Source organism: Helianthus annuus, chromosome 7, assembly GCF_002127325.2.
Source record: "Helianthus annuus cultivar XRQ/B chromosome 7, HanXRQr2.0-SUNRISE, whole genome shotgun sequence".
In the NCBI taxonomy this organism is placed as follows: Eukaryota; Viridiplantae; Streptophyta; class Magnoliopsida; order Asterales; family Asteraceae; genus Helianthus; species Helianthus annuus.
The window spans coordinates 129,317,743-129,333,803 of NC_035439.2; positions in this window are offsets into that span (position 1 = coordinate 129,317,743).

Below are 16,061 nucleotides of genomic sequence, written 5' to 3' on the forward strand. Positions count from 1 at the left end.
ATGACTAAATGAACGAATACAATGCTTACTATACTATTACAAATACCGAACTATAAACTGTGAACTCGCTCAACTAGTTGTTGATCCTCTGTTACATGCCTTGCAGGTCGTTAGATATATGGAGCTTGCACAGGGAGGAGCAGGTCGTTGTGGAGCATGGATCATGAATGCTTAATTAAACACTTATGACATTTCATACATTATTATTTACGTTGGGTTTACTTACATGCTTCCGCTACTTAAACAATGTTTGGTTTTGAACATCAATCATGTCGTGATGAATTACATTATCTACTTTTATTATTGAATGCTGTGTTCGATATGATTGGTGGCTTGATCCTGGTCAGTCACGCTCCCAAGCGGTGATACTCCGCGTGTGGATTTTGGGGGTGTGACAGATTGGTATCAGAGCCATTGGTTATAGAGAACTTGGTTTTAATATGGGAAAACGTTTTTTTATTAGAACCAGACTATAACCAGAACAGTGCTCTCAACGATCCACAACGACGCTTCGCTCCACGTGCAAGACTCAACATCCTAGGTAATAAGGTTTATGTTTATTGCCTACATGCTAGAATTGCATAGAACTTTGCTCGTAGTATGCTTACATTACTTTGCTCACTACTTGTTATTGCTTGAGAACACTTATGTGCTTACACTCTTCTGTCATCGCACTATTCGCGAACCTTTCTCACTTATGTTGCCTTTGATGTGAAGATCAATGGCCGGACAAATTAACATGACACAAGCCCAGTTGACGGCTTTCGTTAATGAACAAGTTGCTGCGGCACTTGCAGCTGCTCAAGCAGGTAGCATACCCTGCAGTTTAGACTCACACTAGGATCTTTAGATCCTACATTAACTCTTGTGATTAACCTTGTCCTATTCGTACACAATAGGTCAACACGCTCAGCAGCCCGTCTGCACTTTCAAGAATTTCATGGACTGTCGTCCGAGCTCATTCAGTGGCACCGAGGGGGCAGTGGGACTCCTCCATTGGTTTGAGAAACTAGAATCTGTGTTCGAAATGTGTGAATGCCCTGAGGCTCGCAGGGTCAAGTACGCCACTGGTACTTTGGAAGGAATCGTGTTGACTTGGTGGAACGCGCAAGTACAGATCCTAGGGTTGGCAGCTGCTAACGCCACCCCTTGGAATGATTTCAAGGAATTGATCAAAAGGGAATACTGCACTCGTGAAGACATTCACAAGTTGGAAGATGAGTTCTACCATTTGAAAATGACTGGGTCAGAGATAGAAGCTTATACTAAGAGGTCAAACGAGCTGGCCGTTCTGTGTCCAACTATGGTGGACCCTCCAGTCAAGCGTATTGAGTTGTATCTCAAGGGGTTAGCGCCAGAGATCCAGAGCCATGTGACATCGGCTAATCTTGATAATATCCAGGCTATTCAGCGCCTTGCTCATCGTATTACGGATCAGGCAGTGGAACAGAATAAGCTGCCAAAATGCATCAGCGCTACCACTACTGCTGTCACTACTTCTGCTACTCCCAGTGACAACAAGAGAAAATGGGAGGGGGATTCCAGCAAGGGATCAGTTTCTGTTCAGTCTCAGCATCGCAAGACAAATGACTACCAGAATCCGAGTCAGCAATCATCTGGCAGTCAGGGGCAGGGTGGATATCGGGGAATTCACCCACTGTGTAATAAGTGCAACAGACACCACAGCGGGCGGTGTCGTAAGGAGCGTTGTCAGAGATGTCTCAAGTTAGGGCATGAAGCTAAAGACTGCAGGAGTTCGCGACCTGCAAATCAGAATCAGCAACACCCACCACCAGCTCCACAGAACCAGTATCAGCAGCAGCAGCAGCATCAGCGGGGCAACAGGGGATGTTTTCAGTGTGGGGCTGAAGGTCATTTCAAGCGTGATTGTCCCCAGTTAAACCAGAACCGCAACAACAACAATAACAACAATCAAGGGAATGGCAACAACAACAACAATGGTGGGAACAACAACGGCAACGAAGCAAGGGGTCGTGCATTTGTGTTGGGGCAGGGTGATGCCAGAAATGATCCCAACGTCGTTATGGGTAAGTTTCTTCTCGACGATATTTATGTTACTGTTTTGTTTGATTCGGGTGCGGATACGAGTTATATGTCTTTGAAAATGAGTAGATTGTTAAAACGTACACCAACACCCCTAAACACCAAACATGTCGTAGAACTAGCAAATGGTAAGAGTGTAGAAGCCACGCATGTAGTCAAGGGTTGTAACATCGTTCTAGCGGGTCAGGCTTTCTCGATTGATCTTATTCCGATAGTTCTGGGTAGTTTCGACATCGTCATCGGCATGGATTGGTTATCCAAGCAGCAAGCAGAGATCCTATGCAAGGAGAAGATCATTCGTATTCCTCGTACGGGAAAGGAACCTCTCGAAGTTCAAGGCGACAAGAGTGGTGCAGTGGTTGGCATCATCTCTTTCCTGAAGGCTCAGAAATGTTTACGAAAGGGTCATACGGATATTTTGGCACTTGTTACAGATGCATCGGCGAAAGAGAAAAGGATTGAGGATATTCCAGTTGTACGCGAATTTCCTCAAGTGTTTCCTGAAGATTTACCTGGTCTACCGCCTCATCGTCAAGTCGAATTCCAAGTCGAGCTAGCCCCAGGAGCAGCACCTATAGCTCGCGCACTGTATCGATTAGCTCCAACTGAACTAGAGGAACTGTCAAAGCAACTACAAGAGCTCTTGGATAAGGGCTTTATTCGTCCAAGCTCTTCGCCTTGGGGAGCTCCAGTACTATTCGTGAAAAAGAAGGATGGCACTTTCAGGATGTGCATTGATTACCACGAACTGAACAAGGTCACAGTGAAGAACCGCTATCCTCTTCCTCGTATTGACGACTTATTCGACCAGTTGCAAGGGTCGAGTTACTATTCCAAGATTGATTTAAGGTCAGGGTATCATCAGCTGAGAGTCCGGGATGAGGACGTCTCCAAGACAGCATTCAGAACTCGCTACGGTCACTACGAGTTTCTAGTCATGCCATTTGGGCTTACGAACGCGCCTGCAGTATTCATGGATCTAATGAACAGGGTGTGCAAACCCTATCTTGACAAGTTCGTCATTGTCTTCATCGACGACATTCTGATCTACTCCAAGAGTCAGGAGGAGCACGAGCAGCACTTACGTCTTATCTTGGAACTTCTTCGAAAGGAACAACTGTACGCCAAGTTTTCAAAATGCGACTTCTGGCTTCGTGAAGTCCACTTCTTAGGCCATGTGGTGAACAGGGATGGGATTCATGTCGATCCATCCAAGGTAGACTCGATCAGGAACTGGCCTGCACCGCGCACACCAACGGAAATACGCCAATTCTTGGGTTTGGTGGGTTATTACAGACGATTCATCAAAGACTTCTCCAAGATCGCACAGCCGCTTACTATGTTGACACAGAAAGGTGTCACCTACCGTTGGGGAGATTCCCAGGAAACCGCTTTCCAGTACCTAAAGGATAGGCTTTGCAGCGCACCTATTCTCTCATTGCCAGAAGGCGCGGATGATTTTGTGGTCTATTGTGACGCATCGATACAGGGGCTTGGTTGTGTGTTGATGCAGCGGGATAAAGTTATTGCCTACGCCTCTCGTCAACTCAAGGTTCATGAATGGAACTACACAACGCACGATTTAGAGCTGGGAGCTGTTGTTTTCGCACTTAAGATATGGCGACACTACCTGTACGGTACCAAGTGCACTATTTACACCGATCACAGGAGTCTCGAGCATATCTTCAAGCAGAAGGAATTGAACATGCGTCAACGACGATGGGTCGAACTGCTTAACGATTACGAATGCGCTATTAAGTATCATCCAGGCAAAGCCAATGTTGTGGCTGACGCTCTCAGTCGAAAGGACACGCTACCTAGACGCGTACGAGCCTTGCAGCTCACTATCCAGTCCAGTCTTCCTGCACAGATACGTGATGCTCAGGTGGAAGCATTAAAACCAGAAAACGTTAAGGCTGAAGCCTTGCACGGCTCAAGGCAACGAATGGAACAAAAGGAAGACGGCGCATACTATGTAACGGGGCGTATTTGGGTCCCACTTTATGGCGGTTTACGAGAGCTGGTTATGGACGAAGCTCACAAGTCTCGCTACTCGGTACATCCAGGGTCGGATAAAATGTACCACGACATCAGAACTACATGCTGGTGGCCTAGCATGAAAGCCCACATTGCAACCTACGTCGGCAAATGTTTGACATGTGCAAAAGTCAAAGTGGAGTATCAGAAACCAGCGGGCCTACTGCAGCAACCCAAGATACCGCAATGGAAATGGGAAGAAATTTCCATGGATTTTGTTACAGGCCTACCTAGATCCCAGCGTGGGAATGATACCATATGGGTGATCGTGGATCGACTCACCAAGTCTGCACACTTCCTGGCTATTAAGGAAATGGACAAGTTCTCCACCCTCGCAGACGTTTATCTTAAAGAAGTTGTTTCGAGGCACGGGGTGCCCACCTCCATCATTTCGGATCGGGATGCACGATTCACGTCAGAGCTATGGCAAGCGATGCACAAATCTTTTGGCTCACGATTAGACATGAGCACAGCATATCATCCTCAGACGGATGGGCAGTCTGAGCGAACGATCCAGACTCTTGAAGACATGCTTCGGGCGTGTGTTATTGATTTCGGCAACGGCTGGGAAAAGCATCTCCCTTTGGTGGAGTTTTCATATAATAACAGTTATCACACCAGCATACAAGCCGCTCCATTCGAGGCATTGTACGGACGTAAATGCCGGTCACCTCTCTGTTGGGCAGAGGTGGGGGATAGTCAGATCACGGGTCCAGAGATTGTAGTGGACGCCACGGAAAAGATTGCACAGATACGACAACGCATGGCGGCAGCACGCGACCGTCAGAAAGCCTACGCGGATAAGCGTAGAAACCATTGGAATTTCAGGTCGGGGACCGAGTTTTACTAAAAGTCTCACCCTGGAAGGGTGTGGTTCGTTTTGGCAAACGGGGCAAACTAAATCCGCGGTATGTCGGACCGTTCGAGATCATTGAGAAAATAGGCAAAGTGGCCTACAAGCTAAACCTACCAGCTGAACTCGGTGCAGTTCACAATGTATTTGACGTGTCGAATCTGAAGAAGTGCCTGTCAGATGAGACCCTCATAGTTCCTTTTAAGGAACTCACTATCGACGAGCGGTTGCAGTTCGTCGAGGAGCCAGTTGAAATCACGGACCGGGATGTTAAGGTCCTCAAAAACAAGAGAATCCCTCTTGTTCGAGTTCGTTGGAACTCCCGACGTGGCCCAGAGTACACCTGGGAACGCGAAGACCAAATGAAAGAAAAGTACCCCCAGTTATTCGGAACCAATGCATCCACTACTGAGACAGAAGCTACTACTGCGGAATTTTGGGACGAAATTCCAAATCAACGGGGGGATGATGTGACACCCCAGGAAAACCAGTAAACGATACAACTTACCTAGCTTCCTTAGTAACCGCATGCTAAATTTCGGGACGAAATTTCTTTCAAGTTGGGGATAATGTGACAACTCGAATTTCCAAGATTTCTATTTCGCATTTATTGCACGTTCATGTATTGTTTAGCTGTTTATTTGCACAATTGATTGCTATGAAATTGTATACGTTTTGATGCGATGAATCGTATTGTGTGTTTGTGCATGGTTGTTTGTTAATTGTGTAAGACTTGGTAAATATATGAACTTGGTGGTGAATCTATGAAATTGTCATGAGATGGTGTGCATGTGTAAAATATGATACTTAGGGAGGTAGAGGGTAATTAGTGAAATCTTAGAGATACTTAACCCTAATCTCTTTCCCTAATCATTCACTAATCATCACAAGAATCAAAACACGTACCCTCACATTCTCTAATCCTCTCTACAACCATCTTCTCATCACTCTTGGATTCACAAGTCTCTTGCAACAAGTTTAATCTTCCCATCCATTCAGAATCAATCAAGGTAATTGTTTAATCATTGTTTGATGTTAAATGTTGATTGATTGTTTGATTGTCCTTAATTCATGAAGTTTGTAATTCTTGATAACCCTAGTTCATCATATGATAGTTCTGTGTTTTCAATGGATGTTGATCATTGTGTAATCATTGCTTGATGGTTAGGATACTTGATTTGTAGAATGTTTGATACAGAAATTGGATTTATCGCTATTCAGATGCATAAGAAAATTAGGGTTTTGGATTGTATGAAATACTAGAACGTAACTGATGGAATAATAGAACGTAACTGTTTCAATTGTGATTGCTTGTTTGTCTGAGTTTTGAAATGTTGAATTGGTCCGAGCTTTGATCTTCAATTTTGTCTGAGTTTTAAATGATTGCACATGTCCGACCTTTATAGAATGATATAAGTCCGACCATTGTGAAGCTTTAAGGTCCGAGTTTCAACCCCCACACCCTGTCCGAGGTTTAAACTCCCCTTTATGATGATGTCCGAGTTTATTAAGGGGTTAGCATGTCCGAGTTTTATCAAGGTGATAACTTGTCCGAGTTTCAAAGTGGAGCTCATGTCCGAGTTTTGCGAGCCATCTCTTTGTCCGACTTTTTATTTGAGTTTTGTTGTCCGATCTTTGAATTAGGGAGGTAGGGTCCGAGTTTTGGTTAAGGGGGGAGGGTGGTCCGAGTTTGTGACCCCCTTGATCACTGTCCGACCTTTAAACGACATGAGGGGTCCGAGTTTCTTGGCCTTGCCTCATTGGTCCGACTTCTAATCCCTAAACCCCCACATGTCCGAGTTTTAACTCCATACCCCCTATCCGACTTTTACCCCTCATCTATGTGGTCTGAGTTTTGGAAAACAAAACCCTAGAGGTCCGATTTATAAATGGGGAAAAGATATGTCAGGGTTTTGTAAACCCTTTAGTCCGAATTTATTAACCTAGAATGCTGTCTAATCTGGTTATGCTGATATGTCAAGTTGTTGTGAATTAAACATGATTGTTATCCTGATTACATACTAAACATGATTGTTATCCTGATTACATACTAATTGCCCGGACTTTACAAGTGAGGTGTGTGTAAAAGCTCACAGTATGATTCTGTATATGATCTCATGCTACTGTTCATTCTGCTTATAACTGTATGATTCAATATATGCTTGTATGAAGTTGAATGCAACTGTATGATCCTGCATACGTGAACATTCTATGTGATATCATCCGGTACACAATACGCACACTAAACACAATTGCTTGAATATCAGTGACTTGCAAACCCTAATTTGATGCAAACACTTACATCGTATCATGTGCAACATATCCTAGGTCGTGTGTAACGGACTTAGATAGTTAATAAACCCTAGAAGCAATAACATACCAAGCAAACCCAGGTGAGTTCACACAGCCAAGGCATGGGGTTCCCAGGGTGGGAATGGGATTGATTATTTACTGGTACTTATCTATAATGGAACGTAGTGATATGATCCTCGGGTGAGGAAGGTGATTTGGTTAAGATACTGCTAGACTAGTGATACTAATTGAACTGATCTTCGCATACACGCCAGGGTTGGCCGCGATATTATGACTGATCTTCGCACACATGCCTAGGAAGGCTGCGAACTATATGCTAAACTTCGCACAGGTGCCGGGTGGCCGCGATACAAATATACCTAGTCTAGAATACTTGAGAACTTTCCCTAATCTTCGCACACATGCCTGAAGGGCCGCGATACGAACTATTACGATACATGACTAAATGAACGAATACAATGCTTACTATACTATTACAAATACCGAACTATAAACTGTGAACTCGCTCAACTAGTTGTTGATCCTCTGTTACATGCCTTGCAGGTCGTTAGATATATGCAGCTTGCACAGGGAGGAGCAGGTCGTTGTGGAGCATGGATCATGAATGCTTAATTAAACACTTATGACATTTCATACATTATTATTTACGTTGGGTTTACTTACATGCTTCCGCTACTTAAACAATGTTTGATTTTGAACATCAATCATGTCGTGATGAATTACATTATCTACTTTTATTATTGAATGCTGTGTTCGATATGATTGGTGGCTTGATCCTGGTCAGTCACGCTCCCAAGCGGTGATACTCCGTGTGTGGATTTTGGGGGTGTGACAGCAAGCCCCTTGAATTTGACGTTGGCGACTATGTACTCCTAAAGGTATCACCTTGGAAGGGTGTGGTCAGATTCGGCAAGAAAGGGAAACTAGCGCCTCGATATGTTGGACCTTTTAAGATTCTGGAAAGGATCGGAAAAGTCGCCTACAAACTCGAACTACCGGAGGAACTCAGTAACGTCCACCCAACTTTCCATGTGTCGAACCTCCGAAAATGCCTAGCTGATCATGATCTGATTGTACCCCTCGACGATCTTCAGGTCAACGAAAGGCTACACTTCGTGGAAAAGCCTGTCGAAATCATGGACCACCAAACCAAGCAACTCAGGCGCTCACGCATCCCTATCGTGAAAGTCCGATGGGAAGGCAAACGAGGCACGGAGTTCACTTGGGAACTCGAAAGCGACATGAAGGCTAAGTACCCGCAGTTGTTCAAATGAAGATCTGGAGCGTCAAATTGGTAATTCACGGTGATGTGCAGCTTCGAGCCTAATTTCGGGACGAAATTCGCTAAACAAGGGGAGGCTGTAACACCCCGTGTTTTCGAATGTCAAAGTCAAAGTCAAAGTCCAAGTCAACTTTGACTTCTTTGACTGTAAGTAGTCTATTTTATATTTATTTGTATTATGTGGAGTAAGTGTTGTTAACCAGAATGAATCGAAGTAATCAAATGTTTAATCGACGCGAACCGATTTACGACTGTGAATAGTAGGAAGTAACAATGCGATCAAGTTAACCAATCAGTAATCAAACCGATCTAACCATCATCGAACTCGAATCTCGAATTACGTGAACTTTGGTTGTTATTATACGTGTGTGTGTGCCTTATGTGTTACCTGTGCGTGTTTACTTTATGTTTTCTGTGATGTTCAATCGAAACCCAAGTCGAAACTCGAAACTCAAATCGAATGCAATCGAAATCGAATTATGACGAATGGTAACGTAAGGATAGGGTGAGTTATAGATGATTATATGTTAGATATAGTAGTTGGGACTGAAAGTAATTTGAATAGGAAACTCTATCGTACTCGTATCATCTCCAATCTGAGTTGTCGGAATAGAATACTTGACCGGTGGTTATCTGTAATAATTTGTTTGTTATTTGGGACACGGTATGGGACGTGTTATTTAAACTGGATAGTGATAATAATTGTTATGGAAACTTCTGGACAATCTATTTCGCTCAGTGCCATGCCCCGATGATTCCGCCATCGGTTGGGGTGTGACAGATTGGTATCAGAGCCATAACTATAGGGAATTAGGCTAGACACGACCTAGTCCGGGTCGCTGTCTTAGAGACCTAGACTATAGTTAGGAACCAGCAGACCAAGCTTATGTGTTATATTCTCTGATTCTACGCTATCACTGCACTCGAATTTTCAAATAAAGTCAAGCGATTTAGTCGAGAATAGGTGTGAAAGCCGCAAACTCTCGACTAAATTGTTTGAACAATGCTGATTTTATCAATTTATCAATGATTTTCTCATTATTTTCGATAACGAACGAGGAGAATTATACCAAAACAGGAGTGAAATCCATATTTTGATGAATAATCTCCTCAAATTTTACTAAAACAAGGAAGAAATTGCTAAGCCTGGGCCCATCCCTGAAGTGCGTTGATAATGAAGAGGCTAAATATGTGATTAGAGAAATACATGAGGGGATTTGTGGAATGCATTCTGGGCCAAGGACAGTAGTGGCGAACCTAGCAAGAGAAGTTAAAGTGGAAGTCCTAACCTCCCCCTCTCTTGGCACAGAAGAGGTGGCTACGATTGAAAATGCACAAGAGACATGGAAGACACCAATTGTAAGATTCCTCGAGGATGGAATACTACCCGAGGGAGACTGGGCAGCCAGGAAGGTAAGAGTCAAAGCTCTACAATATGAGTTGATTGATGGAGAATTTTACCGAAGGTCATACCTGGGCCCATCCCTGAAGTGCGTTGATAATGAAGAGGCTAAATATGTGATCAGAGAAATACATGAGGGGATTTGTGGATTGCATTCTGGGCCAAGGACAGTAGTGGCGAAGGCGATGAATGCAGGATTCTATTGGCCTAGAATGTATGAGACAGCATCAGAGGAGATCAAGAGATGTGACAACTGCCAGGTCCATGCACCCATGACGCACCGCCATAAACACCCAATGATACCTGTTTCAACGTCTTGGCCCTTCCAGAAGTGGGCCATCGACATAATTGGGTCATTCCCAGAAGGCCCGGGAGGGGTTAAGTACGTGGTGGTTGCCATCGATTATTTTACCAAGTGGATAGAGGCAAGGCCCTTGGCAAAGATAACCGGGGAACAGATGAGACGATTTGTACTAGACAACATCATTTGCAGATACGGGGTCCCAAAGGAACTGGTGAGTGACAACGGCGTTCAATTTGCTGGAAAACCCTTCAGGCCATGGTGCGAGCAGATGCACATACACCAAGTGTTTACCTCCGTCACCCATGCCCAGAGCAATGGACTGGTGGAAAGAGCAAATCAAAGCGTTATCAAGGGAATGAAAGGAAGGCTCGGGAGGAAACAAAAAGAATGGCTGGAGGAGTTACCATTTGTATTATAGGCATATAGGACCACCCCCAAGGACTGCAATGGGGAAACTCCCTTCAGCTTAACTTATGGGACGGAGGCCGTCATCCCGGCTGAGATTGGATCCCCAACTGCCAGAATGAAGCTCAGGGAAGCCGAAAACGAGCAGGACCTCCGGATGAACCTGAATTTGCTTGAGGAGAGAAGGGAAGTGGCAGCAGTCAGGGAGGCTAAGTACAAAAAAACAGCTCGAAAGCTATTATAATGCCAGAATGAAAAACTCAATCTCGTCCCAGGGGACCTGGTCTTAAGAGCAAACAAAGCCAGCCTACAGGAGAGCACCAGAAAACTAGGGCCCAACTGGGAAGGACCTTACCGGGTTACGTGGGCAAACGGCAAGGGAAGCTGTAAGCTGGAAACACTTCAAGGCAAAGAGGTCCCAAGAACATGGAACCTCATGCAACTCAGAAAGTACCACATGTGAGCCATAAAAAAGTCTTTAAGGAAACATGGATAGCGAGCCACTTTTGTAATGACTAACTACTAGTCAGGGGCTTACCCCAGGAAAAAATCTTTTGTAAAAACTTGTACGAGAGGACTTGGTCCCCAAAACATGAATGACAACGGACAACTCACTTATCCCCTTTTGGCAAAATAACAGGTGTTATATCAAGGCAGACGTGCCTAGAAAAGCTATAAACCTAATAACAAACAAACACACATGTACAAGGTATGCCTAACATACCAAACGCCCAGTTGTGGGGAAAAACAGGGTCTAGCTAACCCAAAGAAAACGGATAAACAAGCCAAAAACATAATCTTACATTATAGACTTGTCCAACGATTGTCCTCGAACAGACAATCTGGGTTTATAAAGCAAACCATGAACACAACATACTTTTGTAAACAAACTACAAAAAGAAGTTTTTCGTGTACAAGCTACAAAGTGAAGATACAACAGGAAGCCCTACTGGCCCTAAAAGGAAAGCTAATATACAAGCTAGAAGGCCTGGTAAATAGACCAAACAGAATTTTTCGTAAACATACTACGAATAACTAAAAGTCTTCAGGAAAATGCTGGCCTGATCTCTGGCAAAGACTCCTGCAAAAAAAAAACATACCAAAAAACAGGCAAAAGCAAGATAGCAATGTACAGTCATAAGTGATACGATTAAGTACCAGGAGAGCCCCTACACAAGGCTCTCCCCCCCCCCAAGCGTCAAAAAGTCAAAAGTACCCTAGAGTGCATAATTGTTTAGATTACAACCATATCGAAGTAGGTTAATGTTCAAAAATTACTGGGAGTCACCACCAGACAAAGACTTCGGAGACGAGGGATCGGCAGGAGTAAGCAGGGCTTTCAATCCATTGATGGATATCATAGGATGCTCCAGGATCTTTTCAAGAAGGTCTGGGGTCTTACCCCCAAATTCCTTATCTAACTTAGACAGTCGTTTCTTGGCCTTGGAATTATAAAGCGGAGTTTCCTTCCTGTCCAAGCCCTGAGCAGAGTAAATGTACCCATCCTTCAGGCCAGATTGATATCCAACATCCCGATACGCCCTATAAACCTGCTCAAGACCACTTTTGAACTCCTCCGATTGAGAGACGACAGTGAGAAAGGCTCTGAAGCCTTCAGTATTCCACCAATGCTTCTCCTTAGCTAGCCTCTGATTGTCATCAGAATTTATCCCCCAATCAGCATACATAGTGTTCAACTTCTCCTGAGAAACGGAATCGGCCTCCTTCAGATGTTTCAACTCTGCGGCTAACTCCTCTTTCTCCCCCACCAATGCCGCCATCTCCCTCTCCCAAAATCACCCTCTCCGCTCTAGCATAGCTCCAGCCCCCTGAGTAAAAGACATTACAAAAAAAAATCCAAAAGGAATCAAACAAACAAAAAAAAGGAGAGAGGGGAGAAAGGCTATGCACCTTTTCTTCCTGCAGTTTACGCTCAGCCTCAACCACTTGACATCGGAGCTCAGCAGCAACAGATTGAGAAGTCTTAAGGTCATTCTTGAGTCCTTCATTCTCCTTCCTCAGATCATCAACCCGCTATAACATGCTAACGCCCCAGAAAAGACCCTCAAAGAGTGACATGTTGTACTGATCGTCAAAGAGATCATCCCTCAAAGCAGAATTCATAAATTTATAGGAAGGAGGAACAGCATGAGTTAAGAAGTCCCGTGCAGTTTCAGGGTTGCCCACTGTCACACCCCGACCGCGTAAAACAACAAATCGCGGCGGAATCGTCGGGGAGTGTTGTAACAGAATCATTGTTTCATAACACATGGAAATTAAAGTTTTCTTTTATTTATTAAAAGAAGTTACAATGTCTTAACAACAAAGAAACATAACATAATTAACTAGTCTTGCATCTTTTAATGTCACTAAGGCCCAAGTCCACCTAAGTGTATCTTGATCAATCCTATGCATCATTTCCTGAAACACATGTGAAAATAGGTACGTCAGCATAAAAATGCTTGTAAGATACATAGGTTTTATTGATTTAGGATTCATGACTTATAAGTTTAAAAAAAATGTTTAAGAAAAGTTAGTCATGATCCTTATAAAATGTTTTCTTTTATAAGTCATTTGAAAAGCGATGATAAAATAGATGATATGTAAAGAATAATGTAAGGTTAAATGAATAACCAAGTAAAAATGAGTTTGTATAAAACAAGTTGTTTTGTAAAACAAATGTTTAATGAAAACAACTTGTTTAGTGAAAATATGTTATTTGTGTAAAATGCAATATGTCAAATATTGAAATGGTTTAAATAACGCTACGATAGGTAATACTATAAAAGCACTTATATATAGGAAGTACCAGCGGCGTATCCACCATGCTTTTATCTTATTACACATGCCTCGTTATTTAAATCACTCACAAAAACAAACCACCAATGTAAAAATGTTCATGTATAACCAAATGTAAAGCTCAAGCAAATGTGGTAATGTTATTGTGTAAACAAATGTAATGTAGAGTGAATAAAAGCGTTTATTGATTAAAAGCATTTACTCAACCCTATAAGTAAGAAATGTACAAAACAATGCATTTGATGAATTATAATCAAAAGTTATGTTTTGTAAAATAATGCATGCTTTACTGATACAAACATCAAATAATGCATGCTTTACTGATACAAACATCTATGCGGTAATGTTAAACGTCTACTTCCAAGCCTTGAGACTGTAGGATAACCTTAGAGTGAAGGTTATCAAAAATGTTTTCGGATTCGGTCATTCCTTCCACCCAAACAAACCTAGGATTTTAGGAACGGGAGTTGTCAAGTCCTATGGTACCACTACCTACTACCGAGCGGCATGATCGGTGTTAATGAATGTATTAGTTTCGTTAAACAAACCAAATGTTATACCAAATGTAAGCATGTTTTATGAAAACAATGTACTAAGTATGCTAAGTTAACATACAAAGCAGAAAAGTCATATAAATCAATGTGCTAGCATGCTCTGTAAACATACATAGCAGAAATGTAATGTAAAACAATGTGCCCATATGCTAAGTGAACATATGCACAGAAAATGTAATGTAAAACAATGTGCTAGCATGCTAAGTAAACATACATAGCAAAAGAAATGAATGTAAAACAATGTGCTAGCATGCTAAGTAAACATACATAGCAAAAGAAATGAATGTAAAACAATGTGCTGGCATGCTAAGTAAACATACATAGCAAAAGAAATGAATGTAAAACAATGTGCTAGCATGCTTAGTAAACATACATAGCAAAAATGTAATGTAAAACAATGTGCCCATATGCTAAGTGAACATATGCACAGAAAATGTAATGTAAAACAATGTGCTAGCATGCTAAGTAAACATACATAGCAAAAGAAATGAATGTAAAACAACGTGCTAGCATGCTAAGTAAACATACATAGCAAAAGAAATGAATGTAAAACAATGTGCTAGCATGCTAAGTAAACATACATAGCAAAACATAATGAAATCATGTACTATAAGTGTACTGAGGAACATAGCAAATATATGATATGAAAGCATGGAAAGCACGAAAGTAACAAGTAGGCACATGTGTTTCACCCCAAAACGTTTGAAAAACAGTAAAAGAGGGGACTATGTACTCACTTGAGGGTGCTTAGAAGTCTTGAACAACAACCAAGCAAGCTAGAGGGATCACGGAATCAAACAGCACCTAATATAGGTAACTATGTAAATAAACGGACCTAAATCGGGAGATCGGATAGAACGGGTTTCGTAAACCAAATGAGTATAGGAACTCATGTAATATGGTTTAACAAAGACTACATTCTAAAATGAAACCTATCCTAAGTGCTTACGACCCATTACGACTCGTTAAGATAGCTTACGCTACTTTAACGCGTCGTTCGTGAAAAACGCGTTCGGACCGCCTAACTAGTCCTATGACAAGTAATATATGCCTTAACATGTCTAATATTGTTGCCTAATCAGTTTGGATATCAAAATTTATGTTACATATGCTTAAAGTGAATTTTGGCCCAAAAAGGGCATTTTGGTAATTTTCCTAATGCATATAAACTACCTATCATACAACTAACTAAACGACGTGACCATAAGGTATAACCTCGGAAGATTATTCCCTATACAACTATGGTCACCTAATGTGTTTGGTCAGATCCTAATGATCGACCAAATGGGTCGGGTTCGAAAGTATAAGCGATTGTTTAGATCGCTTACCTTACGACCCTACATAAGCACTAAACCTAAAGTGACGAGCTAAACATGTTAAAACATGTTTAACAAAGTTAGAAAACAGGTTTGGTACCAAAACAAACGGTTTTGATACCTAAAATTAGTTTGGTTACAAAATACGCAAGAATACGCATTTTGGCCGAAACTACGACTCGTCACTAAGCCTAGATAACGTGGTAATCAGTAGGTATAGTCACTAGGGACTATAACCATCGTGATTACGCTCACGTTGCGAAGTTCGAACGAACTTCGTGTTGACCATAAACTGGTCAATGCAGAAAGTCAAACAAAGTTTGACTTTTAAGCGAAAAACGTAAAAGAACGAAAGAATACTTACAACGGGTCCAAGAACGGAAGCTTTGATCCGAATATTCTCAGGTATGAAGTGATAAACACATCAACTTAGAGAACCATTTCAGATTCAAAGGTGTGAGTTTGAGAGTGAAGTGGGTGTTGCTATTTATAGGAAAACCAAGACCGTTAGGATCGTTTCTTGAGAAACGTGCTTCGATCTAGGCCGTACACATGCACCCATTGTTTTCTAAAACCATGGATGCCCCTAATATGAGCCCATAGATTCGAAAATACCATGTGCAAGTGAGATAATCAGTTGGAACAACTGGAAACAGGCTGGAAAACCAGTTTTGCAGGTCTGATTGTCACGCGGCCCGCGTAGAAGTAAGGGGGTCCTTACGCGGCCCGCCT